Raw genomic sequence first — 13,267 nt, 5'->3', positions numbered from 1 at the left:
ATGCCTTTGCAGGTAAGGGATGAAGTCTTGGAGGTTTTAAGCACAGAGAATGTATTCCCATAATGTTAACATGGTCTTTGCCAATAGTAAGCAGTCTCGAATACATTCCAGGAGGTGCCTATTATGAGTAAAGCCTTAGATCTTTATTGAAGGCAAAGAAACCTTTTGTTCTAGCATTAACTACCCACTTGTCTCTGATTTTTGAGTTCTGATAATTTTTAAGTGGTGTCTCATTTGTATTTAGTTCAAGTGTTTGTTTCATTCAAGGTCTGCCTGACCTCTTGAAGGCCTTGTTCTCAGAGCATCTGCAGTTTTATCTATCAGAACAACTGGAAGAAGTTCAGGGCCAAAGAGTAAAAAAATAGCCTCTACTTTAATAACCACCTCTCTATCCAATGAAAGCAGAACTGCGGTGTATAGGTTTTTAGACAGACAGATGGAAGCCTGTAACCAAGAAAATCAGTCATGACCATCGTCTGCCTTGTCAAGAAGGAACCAGAAAAAAAGGGCGAACTCTTCCCTTTCTTTCCTTACCTATATTCTTTTATAGGAAGTGTGTTTGGGTTGTTGTAGACAGGTAGTTAAGATATATGGTATGAATCAAACCAAACTAAAAAGAAATGAAAAGTCAAGTTGCTTTTCAGGGATAAAGGAGAGGGGAGGTAGGCACCAGGTGGAAGGCTTTGACCTGAGAAGATTTAGGGAGATTCTAGCTTCTAAAGGAACTCACATTTATTGAGTACCTACTACACACCAAAATCTGGGCTTAATGCTTACAGCATTCCTTTGAAAAAGATATTATTTTTCTCGTTTTACAGTCAGGACTCCAAAGCCCTTCCCTTTCCCACCATTCCTTCAGGCTAACTGGCACTGATGGATCGCTTGGGTTCTTGGGCTGCTTTAACGATGAGGACTCTCTTTGCACTCCTGTGTGACAGACCTAATCTTTGAGGTCTGGACTGCAAGGCAGAGCAAACTGGAAGACATCTGTGGTCTTTGAGACAACTTCTTCCTTCCACACTCTCCACGGGGCCCTTTTCATGGCCGCCTGCTGTGACTGGAGCACCGCAGCAAAGTGTTCTGTTAGACTTGCCCACCACGGACAGTTTTAGGAAGTTGCATAAGCCAGTGGTTGTGTGCTTATGACCACAATCCCCAAGAAGCTCCCACCAGCTTTAAAAGTACAATGTCAGACTTGAAGAAGAATCCCTGTGGCCTCCACAAATAGATGGGGAGCTATTGCCTGTCATTTGAAGGTGCTTCTCACACATTCCAAGGCCTGAGCCCGCATTCCTCCTCTGGGAATTGCATTTTGGCAGGCTTTCAGATTTAGTGAAAAGGTTTCTTGTTTCTGAGAAGCAATAGGGTGGGAATTCACTGGACGTCTCTGTCATTGTAAAGGCCCTGTCAAAGCCAGCTGTCAGTCAGAAAAGATGAAAGGAGAGAGCTGCTTCTTAAAGAGGGAGCTGGGTACCATTAACAGCGCAGCCGCTTGGAAAGGCGAAGGGGATCACAGAACTTTGACCAGAGTCCGTGGCTCCTGACTCCCATTCTAGGGATCTTTCTACCCTTCTTTTCTGCCTTTCAGTTGGCACAGCCGTTTTCAGTGTGGCATTAACTCAAGCCCGTCCACTAACACGTGACCATTCTCTTATATCCCAGGCCACCATTTCAGTGACCTGCTACATGGCTCTATGGTTGACCAGTACCTCAAAATTATTCTTAGTCTTACACTTCTATTTTGTTAGTCCTTTTTCTGTTTCCTGTGTCTATTAATGGGCCCTCCCTAGCCATGCTGCTTTGAAATTCAGTCTGGTTTGGCACGTCTGCATCTGCGTCACTTTCCCTTCCTCTTCAGTTACTTAGTTGACTGACACTTTCTTCTGCAATGTACCATTGCATTTTCTAATCCATATTCTTCCTATCACACTGGACCACAGCAATTACCACATTCTTTTACCTTTTTATAATTTTCTTTATTAAGTTCCTTTTAAAAGTTTCAAAGTACATTACACATACGCAACTAGAGAAATAATGTAAATAAATAGAGGTGAGAGAAGAAAGAGTTTAAAAGGACCCCTACAACCTCTCTCTGCATCCTTTCTTTCTACAATATCCAATGTTAATAATATGATGTGCATCCTTCCAGAACTTTCTTCCAGATCAGCTCACACAAAAATACAATAAACATATTTACATACAGCATTTTTTGTTTGCTTTGACAAGAACTGGATCATATTTTGCATATTGCTCTACAACTTACTTATTTTAGATATTTCTTCAGTTCATGATGTAGATTTAGAGAAGGCCATAATAAACGTAATCCATATTTGTGGTGATATCATAGTTTATTAAATCATATCCCATTGTTGGCTATTCAGGGCCTGGGCTGGGTATTTCCTGCTTGCATCCCCAGATGCCCTCTCCACCTTTGTCTGCCCTGCTCCATACTCCATGTGTGGTGTGCATTAGGTGGTTTCTTTGCCCTTGGGCTTCTGGTTGCATTCAGCTCTTAGGGCACCAAAAACAGATTAGAGGAAGAGTGAACACTGAAGTCAGGGTATTTTCCCCTGATTCCTTCCTGTCACTAGGTCATTGTGGGGCAGCTGCATGTCTCTGCTGAAGGTTACAGCTCCTGCCAGGCAGCCCCCTCCATACAGCTACAGTCTCCACCTCCAATAACTACTCCCTCCCCTTTCCCTCTTCTGGCCCTGGAAATGGCTTCCTGCTGCTGGTAGGCCCTGGATGCTGCATATCCATTTATTTGCCCTAAACACTGCCCACACTTTGTTAAGTAATTTCTTTGTTAAATTCTTCTTAATAACTTCTTAATAATTTTATCTGTTTCCTGCTGGCACCCTGAGAGCTAAAGATCTTTTCTTTTTTTTTTTTTTTTTTTCCCCTGCCACTTGCTGTTTCTAAGTTTTTCCTTCCTTTATCTCCAGCATGGGCCTCTGTCAGCTTGATTTTTTGACCCTAAGATTGACTATTTTACTTATTTTTTTGAAGATCCTTCTAGGGCTCCTACATAGTAAAGGTGAAACTTCCTAGTTGGCAGCCTTTTGCATCCCTTATTCCAGTATGTTAAGCATTGGAGGAAGGAGGGTGCCTAACTTCACAATTTCTTATGGAAATGCATTTCTTGCATCAGTACCATTTGTTCTCCCAGTGATTGTGTGATGTTGGACCGTGAGCTAATGTCCGTAAGCTTCCACGTCTTCATCAGTGCAATGGGGATGATAGCCGCATATAATTCATAGCACTCGAAGATTAATTAATTGAACAAGATGTACTTAAAGCTTCTACCTGTTTTCAGCAAATAAGAAGTTTTCAGTAAATAGGAGTTACGGATTATTGTAACACACTGTGATCATAATTGCCATTGGCCATACCCATGTGTACAAATCAGCTATTTACCCTAGATTCACTCAGGCAAGTCCTCTGTGTATCCTTTAATCTCTGCCAGACAAAAGATTTTTCTGCCTGCCTCTCCCCCACCGTCTCTTCCTTCCCTGCACCTTTCTTAATTAATAGACTTTGTTTTTTAGAGAAATTTTAGGTTTACAGAAAAATTGTGTACAAAGTACAAAGAACTTCCATAGACTCTTTCTCACTCCCTCCTCACCCCCAAGTTTCCTCTCTTATTAACACCTTACATTGGTGTGGTATGCTTGTTACAATAGATGAACCAGTATTGATACATTGAAGAAAGTCCAGTTTACATGAGAACTCGCTCATTGTTGAGTAGTTCTATGGGTCTTAACAAATGCAAAATGTCATGTGTCCATCATTACAGTATCATCTAGGACAGTTTCACTGCCCTGAGCCACTTCAGTGCTCCACTTACTCACCAGTTCATCCCTTCCCTATTGCCCTACCCCGCACCCCAACTGGTAACCACTGATCATTTTACTGTCTTTCTATAGTTTTACCCTTTGTCTTTCTAGGTCACATTACTGTTTGCGATCCTGGCTTACTTTTCTTACTGTTTTATCTTTACTTCTCTCTTCACCTTCTCTATTCAACTTCATGGCTAGTAGTTACACAAGCAAATGTTTCAGGAATGAATTATTAAACTCATTTACCCTTAGAATAAAGACTTAGGTTGAATTTTAGGCACTTCTTCCTGATGGAATAGGCATTTGACTTTTGCACAGGCCCAGGGGCTCATGGGACAAGAGATCCTGTTTGATTGAAGCTGGATGTCACTTCTATAGTCTGCATATATAAGAGAGCTTCCACCCATGGCACATGTATTTAAGGCCTAAAAAGGAACAATGCAAAGCAAAACAAACAAGTAATAAAACACAAAACTATCATATCAATCCAGACCAAAGAGGGGCATGAATTAGCTCTCTAAAGCACTGACTTGGCTTTAATCCATACTGGACTTTATACTCTGGTCCTGAGCAACAGATTTCTCAAGCAGTTTATGTAAAATGGTAATAGCTGCCTTATATTTGTACTGCAATTTGGATTTGATTTTAACAGTACATCGATATTGTAGCACAGTAGTAGGAACAGTAGTAATATGTGAAATGCCTACCACTTAGGAGTCTTTTTTTTTTTTTTTTTTTTTGAGAAGGAGTTTTGCTCTGTCACCAGGCTGGAGTGCAGTGGTGCAGTCTCAGCTCACTGCAACCTCTGACTCCCTGGTTCAAGCGATTCTCCTGCCTCAGACTCCTGAGTAGCTGGGATTATAGGGACACCACCACACCCAGTTAATTTTTGTATTTTTAGAGGAGACGGAGTTTCACCATGTTGACCAGGATGGTATCGATCTCCTGACCTCGTGATCTGCCTGCCTCGGCCACCCAAAGTGCTGGGATTACAGGCATGAGTAATCCCAGTGACCTGCGCCCGGCCGGAAGTCTGTTTTGAGTACCCAACCCTGCATCATGTCTTTAACTCTCACAGTAACCCTGTGAGGTAGGCATTATTATCTATACTTTACAGATATATAAATGGGCCTTTTTAGAAAGATTTACCTTCACTCAGCTGAAGAAGCTGAGGCACAAAGAAGGATCAAGTTAGTTGCCTAAAATCACAGAATAACTTAATGGCAGAGATGCTAATGCAGCCCTGGCTTCTGGACTCCCTCAGTTGCTACCTGTAGTTCTGGGTAGCTTCAAAAACTGCTATTAGTGCTGGTTTTCTTCCCAGGCAGGAACCTTTTTATTTTTTCCAACCAAAAGCCCATTTAAAGATTTGCCACATGTCTTCACTTACCCAGATCTGGTATCTTATTTTCTGATAAGGCGTCTTTTTTCCTACACCTGACCTTACTCCACCCTGCCTCTTTCCCCATCCCCCCAAGCTTTGGACCCAGAGCATGGTCCCCAGTAATCTCATCCTTCTGCTGTACTGCCTGATGTGGATGGTCCCCGTCACTCTACTTTGGGTCTTTTTCTTGCTTCTGAGAGGCCCATGTGGACACATATGGGCCTATACTTCAATAGCAGAGATGGTTCCAGCTGTTTCATGAGATCGTTTTAGGGGGTTCTGGAAGAAGGCATTAAATAACATGGAATCATGTAATGACACATTTTGTCCCCTTTCTAGTTCTTTTTCAAATCTTCTGAGTAGATCAAGGAAAAAGTCTCTGTTTACTACTAGTTTCTTATTAACATCTCCCTGATCCGTGATAATCTTCCTGTTTAACAAAATAACGAGATCATCCTTCAGAACCCTCTCGAAGGCAGCAGAATGTAGACAAAATTTAGTGATGTTTTTATTGTATTCATTCCTAGGTTCACTGTTTATTTTTGGCAAGTAATACTAGCCTAGAATTTATGAGACTAAGATAGCGTTTTCTTTTAAAATACATTTATATAAGGATAATATTAAGCAAATAACAGCACAGTTTATAGCGGGCTGTGTCAGGTATCATGCAGGTAGTGCACAGATGACTGAGGTCTGAGCTACACAGACCCAGCTGACCTTTCTCTTTGAGAATGGAAATGCTCTAGGGCTCCTCTTGTCCAATGCTGTCCCTCCCCTCCCCATTCTCTTGCTCCTGGCTTGTTATCTATCTGTACTTATCTGTGTCTGGAACGCTGTTGAAGATTAAGAGACCATTATCAGGGGGCTAGGATTAGGGTGCCCCCCGCAGTCCATTCCCCCATCCGCTCTGACCCAGGGCAGGCCACATCACTTGTCAGTCCCTTTGATAATGACATCTTTAAAATGGTTAACGTGAAGTTCTGGGGAGGGAAGAATGCGCATAGCTGGCTTTGATTCTCCAGTTCAGACAACAGAGCAGCCACTCTGCCCTGGTTAATGCTGCCCTGGGCTACTGCTGACTCCACATTGCTGTTTTTCCTACCTTGTATCTGTCCCTGTAGGGCTAAACCAAAGAGAATAAAGAAAGTGAAGACAGTGCTTTCCATGTGTTATGCATTCTGCTTTGCGGGTTGCATTTTGAAGGGAGTGCCCCAAGTTGACCTACTGGAAGTACACCTCAGTGGTCATTAAGTACGTTTAGACGATAAGGAAAAGAAGGAGTGTTTGAGACTCTCATCTGTAGCAGTTCAGAGGTTTGGAATAGCCAACCCTGGTAAACTATGCCCAGTTTCAATAGACTCAGAGCCAAGAAACTGCATTGCTCCTCAAGATGTCTATCTTCTCCCAGGCCTTTCTCTTTGTCTCAATGGCATGCTTGTCATCGAGGGTCCTAGAAACACACCCATATACTGGAGGGACCGTGGGTGGGAGGCAGCTCTAAGACCTTACTGCCCACTCTACAGTCCTGCTGGAAGAGAGTAGATTGTTATCTCCTCACAAGGGCTTATTTCCAGAGGAAAAATGACCTGGAGGGGCCATGGGAACTTGCCCTGTGGGGTTGGGTTTAAAAGGGGAAGTCTTGGCTGACCTTGGCTGCTGGTGGCAGGAGCTGAGAACAGTGGCTGAGGCTTGGCTGGGGACTGGCGTCTCTGGAATTCCCTTTATGGCAAGGTCTGTTATATTTTGATTAACAAAGTGTTAGTTCAGTCCTTCTTGAGTATTTGTGAGAGAGGAGTTTTACAATGGCTGGTTATAATTGTAAGAAATAATGATAATGATAGCTCACATGTATTGAGCATTTATAGTGTGCCAAGCAGAGTTCAACCCTTTATATATAGTATACTCCATAATCCCTGTCTGCACCCTCAGAAAAAGGTATCATTGTCCTCATTGTTCACTGATGAGGTAACTGAAGCCCACCCAGAGAGGTGAAGTCATTTATCCAAACACGGGTAGTGTTGGTGCTAGAAGTCAAGCTCATGTCTGCATGTCTCACCCAAGGCAACCTATTTAATAGCAGAGCCAGGATAAGAACTCGAGTCTCCTGAGAGCCTATTTAAAACCTTTTCCTAAATATCACCTTAAGTCAACTGGACTATCTTAGAATGTCTGGTTTTTTCTCTCTTCTTGAAGTGATGCTGCTTTGGGGAAGAAAAACAAGATTTCATCCATGCAGTCTATCCGTCGTGATGTTTTCTTAAGAGTGAAAGTGTTTTAGGAAATCAAATCTAATTGCCCAAATGGGAATTTATTTTAAATAACCACCTGCACGTTCATCTGGATTTTAAAAGGATCTTGAATCCACACTGAGAAGGCCAGAGTCTGCATTTTGTTAATGCAGGTAACAAAATATTTGATTTTGGGAGTCTCATTCTTCATTTTAAATCCTCTTTATAGGATGATAGTTTTTACTCTGAGCTGCTGGAATGTCTGCAGCGTGTGGAACAGATGTGTCTTAAGCACTGTTCTCAGGCTGATTTTATTGACTGGGAAGAAGTCCATGGAGGGCTTTGGTTTCTCCAGGAGGCGTGTTCTCATTACCTCAGATAGGCCAAGGTGGTAATTTATGTTCTCTAAGTTGAAGACTAGGGCAGGAAAACTAAAATGGAGCCCAACATCTCTAGTAGGCTTTTACCTGAAGATTCTGTCTTTTCATTGCCTATTTTACTTTGCATCTGTCATTCTTAATAACATTCCTTATAGCATTTATTACATCTTCCATTTCTTTCTCCCCACCCTTTCCTCTCTTTCTTCTCTTCTTCCCCCTCCTTTCCTTCCTTTCTTTTTTCTTTTTTCTTTTTCCTTTTTTTTTTGTTTGAGACTGACTCTCTGTCACCCAGGCTGGAGGGCAATGGTGCGATCCCGGCTCACTGCAATCTCTGCCTCCCAGGGTCAAGTGATTCTCCTATCTGAGCCTCCCAAGTAGCTGGGATTACAGATGCCTGCCATGATGCTTGGCTAATTTTTTTTTTTTTGCATTTTTAGTAGAGACAGGGTTTCACCATGTTGACCAGGCTGCTCTCGAACTCCTGACCTCAGGTGACCCACCCACCTCAGCCTCCCAAAGTGCTGGGATTACAGGCATGAGCCACCGCACCTGGCCCCCATCCTTTCTTTTTTCTTCCCTCCTTTCCTTCCTCCCTTCCTCCTTACCTTTTTCCCTCCCTCTCTTTTGCTTTCTGTCTCCCTTTTTACTTCCTTTATTCATTTCTTTGTTCCTCTCTCTTTCATTCTTCTTCTCCCACACTCAATTTTTTTATGGTTAGTTTTCCTAATCAGTATCATACCCTAGTGAAGGAAAAGATGTTACACTTATAGCACACTTTAAAGTCCTGTGCCAAGCTGGATTGCAAAGTAGATCCCTTTGTAAACTACGTTAACACATTCAGGCCATAGGGGCAGGTGTATTGCACTGATTTTATAAGCAGTGGCTTACAAGTTACTGGATTCCTAAAGCTACCTGCCTCAGAGAACTGGTCAGCAGTTTGGACACTGGAACAAATTCAGTATCAAACAGAGAAGAGAGCCCTGTCAGAAAGAGCTGCTTGCTATAAGGTTGAAAGACACTTGGTACAGTGGCCTAGGAGAAATCAGTGAAGTGCTAGGAGATGGGAGACATGGATTTACTTCAAATTGGAACTAATCTACTCTGTCACTTGGAGAAGGTCACTCACCTCTCTGTGTATATCTCCCCATTTGGAAAATAAAAATAGTCTGTCACCAGCGTACTTCATAAGACTTAAAAACATTCAAAGTATTATAAATAATATTAATGGAATAAATATATTTATTAGCTTTTTACTTGTGTGCTAGATAATACACACACACACACACACACACACACACTGGCAGCCACCCTGTGAGGCGAGCTAAGTATTATTATCCACTCTGGGCTGATGAAAAAAAACGATGCTCTGAGACGTTAAGTCCCAACTCAAGATCACACACCTAGTTAAGTGGTCTGATTCTCACAGCAGTGGGAAAACTCAACTGGACCCAAACTTGCCAGCTGGTGTGCCTGGAACCCCGCTGGGCTGCAAGACAGTGACACACTCAGCTCTTGGTAGCTGTGCAGGGCCTAAGGCAGGTCAGTGGCTGGTTGCTTCGGGCTCTGAATAGGTTCATTTTGGGTTCTGGATACCCTTCAGGTTACCATAGCATGCCCTAGAGATACCATCATTCTCTCTCTCTCTCTCTCTCTCTCTCTCTATATATATATATATATATATATATATATATATTTACATTAGAAAGATTGCTAACTTGTAGACAAGACCATTTGACCTCCTCAGGCTTCAGCTCATGGACGCTTGGCAGTATTGGCTGCCAGGAACAGAAGGTGAAGAGGCCCACTGAGCCATATTCATCACTGAGGGCAACTTTTATTTTATTTTATTTTATTTTATTTTAAGTCCTGGGATACATGTACGGGATGTGCAGGTTTGTTACATAGGTAAACATGTGCCATGGTGGTTTGCTGCATCTGTCAATCCATCACCTAGGTATTAAGCCCAGCATGCATTAGCTGTTTATCCTGATGATCTCCCTCCTCCTCGCACCACAACCACCATGACAGGCCCCAGTGTGTGTTGTTTTCCTCCCTGTGTTGTTGTGTTCTCATTGTTCAGCTCCCACTTATAAGTGAGAACATGTAGGGTTTGATTTTCTATTCCTGTGTTAGTTTGCTAAGGATTATGGCTTCTAGCTCCATCCATGTCCCTGCAAAGCAGAGAGCAACTTTTAATCAGAGATGTTGGGTTTGTTCATCTTGTTGGCTTTTGATCCTAGCATGTGTTAATCTATCAGGCTTATCCATGAATTCATAGACAAACACTTTTTTGTGTCCAGTGAGGTTTGATTTTATGTGACCTGGGGGTGGTCAGTGGTTATGTCATACGCCACACTCACATTCCCTAGTGCCAAGCACAAGAATTGCCTTTCAGAATCCTCTTTGTTGATGACTGATTTGCCTAGGCTGCCTTTTGTAGTGGATCCCCCTTCCATGCAAAGAGTTAAAATTGGGGAGGGTAGCAGGGCAAGCTGAGGACCCCTAGAGGAAGCATTTATTTGAGCTCTTTAAGTTCAGATTTTGATATTTTTGCTCCGCATGGTGAAAACAAATAATAACAACATTAATATTTGTAGCCCATGGAGCAAAGTCTTCTTAATCTCTTCTCTGAAACCTACACCAGGCCTATCATTCATCTTTGGGCTCTGTTTAGATTGCTGATTATTGAGCCACAAAGATTTTATGTAATTACCATTTGAAAAGTTTCCAATGATACCATCTCAATGGTGTTAATTCCACTAGGATCAGTGCTTACTATCCCCCTGATGTACATAGGGCTGGAGATAGCATTTGCTGCTTTGCTGACATTTCATGCTTGTTGAAGGGAGTGATGATCACACCAGTGGCTCAGGGCTGGGAGTCCTTAGGCTGGTCATATTTCATAACTAGTCTCAGTTCAGACAGAAACTGGCCCCTTTCCAAAAACCAGTTTAGTTCAGCTCTTTGCTGGGAAGATAAAGAAAATCAGGAAAGCGTTGAATTATGAGAGGGAGGGTACTCTTACAGTTACCAAGATTGTTATTATTATGAAGTTCCTTTTGAAGATGCTCTGTCACCTTCCTGGACACACATAGAACTGTGGGGTGGGGTTGGGGGTAGGGGGTGGGCAGTGGTTCCTTGTGCTGGTCTGTGACTTGGTACTGGGCTGGCTGATGGCTGCATAAGGAGCTTATAAAATGCAGATTTGGTGATGTAGAGCACAGCCTGGGAATATGTATTTTTCTAATGTACACACTAGTTTGGAAGCACAGACCTAGGACTGCCTCATGTAATTTTGCAGTACTATTAAGATAGTATATCACAAAGCCATCATTTATTTTCTCAAAATTTAATTTTTTGGCCACTTCCCACAATATTCTGACCCAGACGCCTTTCCATCATGTGGATATAATACAACCTCCTGTGTCCCACTCTTCACCTATTCATTCAACCAGTATGGAATAGCTGTCTAGGATGAGCTCCAGGAACTAAGGTAGAAATACCAAAAGATACATTGTTCCAGGACTAAAGGAGTCTTTGGTTTAGTCAAGAGATACTTGAATAATAAATAAATCAGCTACAGTAGAACATTGTTATTTTTCCAACTAAACTGCAGTGGGAGCAGGTGAAATTTGCTGGAAGGTCAGGTCACACATCATGGAGGAAAAGCCCTTTGGAGCCTTGACAAAGGAGATGACTGCTAGATGCCAGGTGATTATATGAGAAGGCAGAGAGAACATTTTTGTAAATACCCAGTGGACAGAGAGCCTGATAATGTGATAAGAACTGCATGTTTTGTCATTTTAAAATACAGGCCATACATGATAGAAATGAGGGTGGATATATTGACAGACCAGATCATGAGGGGCTTGTTTATCATGTGTGGTGGACATTTGTATTTGACCTCCTAGGCATGTCTTCCTTGCCACACATGTAGTTTGTTTTAAAACACCTCACTGATCTGTATCTTTAAAAAAATAATTTCCCCTCACAATATGACACGATGAAATTTCTTCTTATGCAATACATTAGAAGAGCAGGAGAAGCTAAGTGGTAGTTTTCTATATCCCAGATGGGGCCTACCTTCAAATCTCATTTTCTGGCCCTTTCATTTCTGAAGCCAAAAGTCAACCTGGTTTTGGGGTTCCATCCTCCATAAAATTTATATCCTCTTTGAAAGCTGGTGTTCTCAATCAGGGGCTATAGAATCAGCATCAAGGGAATGATGACCGTGGTTGGCCCTGCATATGACGTCTCCCTGCTCCTGACCACTTGATCAATGACTCTTAATCCCCATAGTCAAATAGCCATGGAGAACATTTGCCCTGAGCAGTGCATTCTAAGGCTGACTTCTCAACACAGATCTTCACTCCTCTTACAATCCTGACATATGTCTCAGTGGATTTTCATTCAAACTCAAACTCTTACCAAACCCAGCATGGATAGCCTGCCTACCTCCCCAATCTGATTTAATGCTACTTTCTTCCTTGAACCCTAAACTCCTCCCACATTGAGCTTTTTCAGGTTTTCAGAGAAACAAAACTTAGTCCTACCTCTGGGCTTGTGCACATGCTATTCCTTCTACCTACAGAAGTTCTTCACCCCCACCCCCTTCTAAATTGCTCTTCCCTGAAAAGACGTTTTCCAGCCTCTTAAGCCCACTCCCTTTTATTTTGTGACGTTTAATATAATTTTAGATTGCTTGATTTTTTTTTTTTGAGTTTATTTCTCTGTTGGCAGACTTTCCCTTTAAGCTCCATAAAAGCAATGACCTGGGAATGGATGGGTGGATGGATGGATGGATGGATGGATGGATGGATGGATAGAGTTGAAATCTCTTTGTGAAGTTGGATTCTTCACAAAGTCCAGCCTCTCATTCTTTATTCATGCTATAGCTACACTCAGCCAGACTCCTGGGAGTTGTCTTCTCCTCCATGAACCCAACAAAGCTGCATCCATCCCTCATACTCCAGTCTAAGCTCCATTCATTTGATGAAACCTGTGATCTGTCGAGTTGACACTGATTTGTCCCTCTCCTGACTTATATATAAACTATATGTTTACTTTGTTAATAACTTGCATTTTTTCCAGTTGGGTGACTCAAATTTCATCTAAGTTACAATTTTTTTTTATTATTATTATACTTTAAGTTCTAGGGTAAGTTATAATTTTTAAAAAGGCTTTATTTGTCTCATAATTGAAACAATAAAGAAATGCACTCAGAAAATGTGAGAAATATTGAGTATAATGAAGTAAATATAAATCCTGCACAATTTCTCCACTGAGAGTTAAATACTATAGATACTTTGCCTTTTTCCCTTCTAGTGGTTTTCTTATACATTTTGCAATATTGTGTATACTTGTGCATACATTTGTAAGTGTGCTGAATTTTAGACCTAACCATGATCTGAGCATGCCCTCGTGTCATTACAAATA

General features: G+C 41.9%; 1 protein-coding gene across 1 annotated transcript in view; it reads left to right on the top strand.

Moving 5' to 3' along the window:
- Window positions 1-13,267, top strand: part of DPYSL3 (dihydropyrimidinase like 3) — a 115,570-nt gene that overhangs the window by 66,989 nt on the left and 35,314 nt on the right. The gene's annotated exons all lie outside the window — the stretch shown is intronic.

Source organism: Theropithecus gelada, chromosome 6 (assembly GCF_003255815.1).
Source record: "Theropithecus gelada isolate Dixy chromosome 6, Tgel_1.0, whole genome shotgun sequence".
NCBI lineage: Eukaryota > Metazoa > Chordata > Mammalia > Primates > Cercopithecidae > Theropithecus > Theropithecus gelada.
Note: the sequence above shows the minus strand (reverse complement) of the source record. Positions and strands in the feature narration are given on the sequence as shown.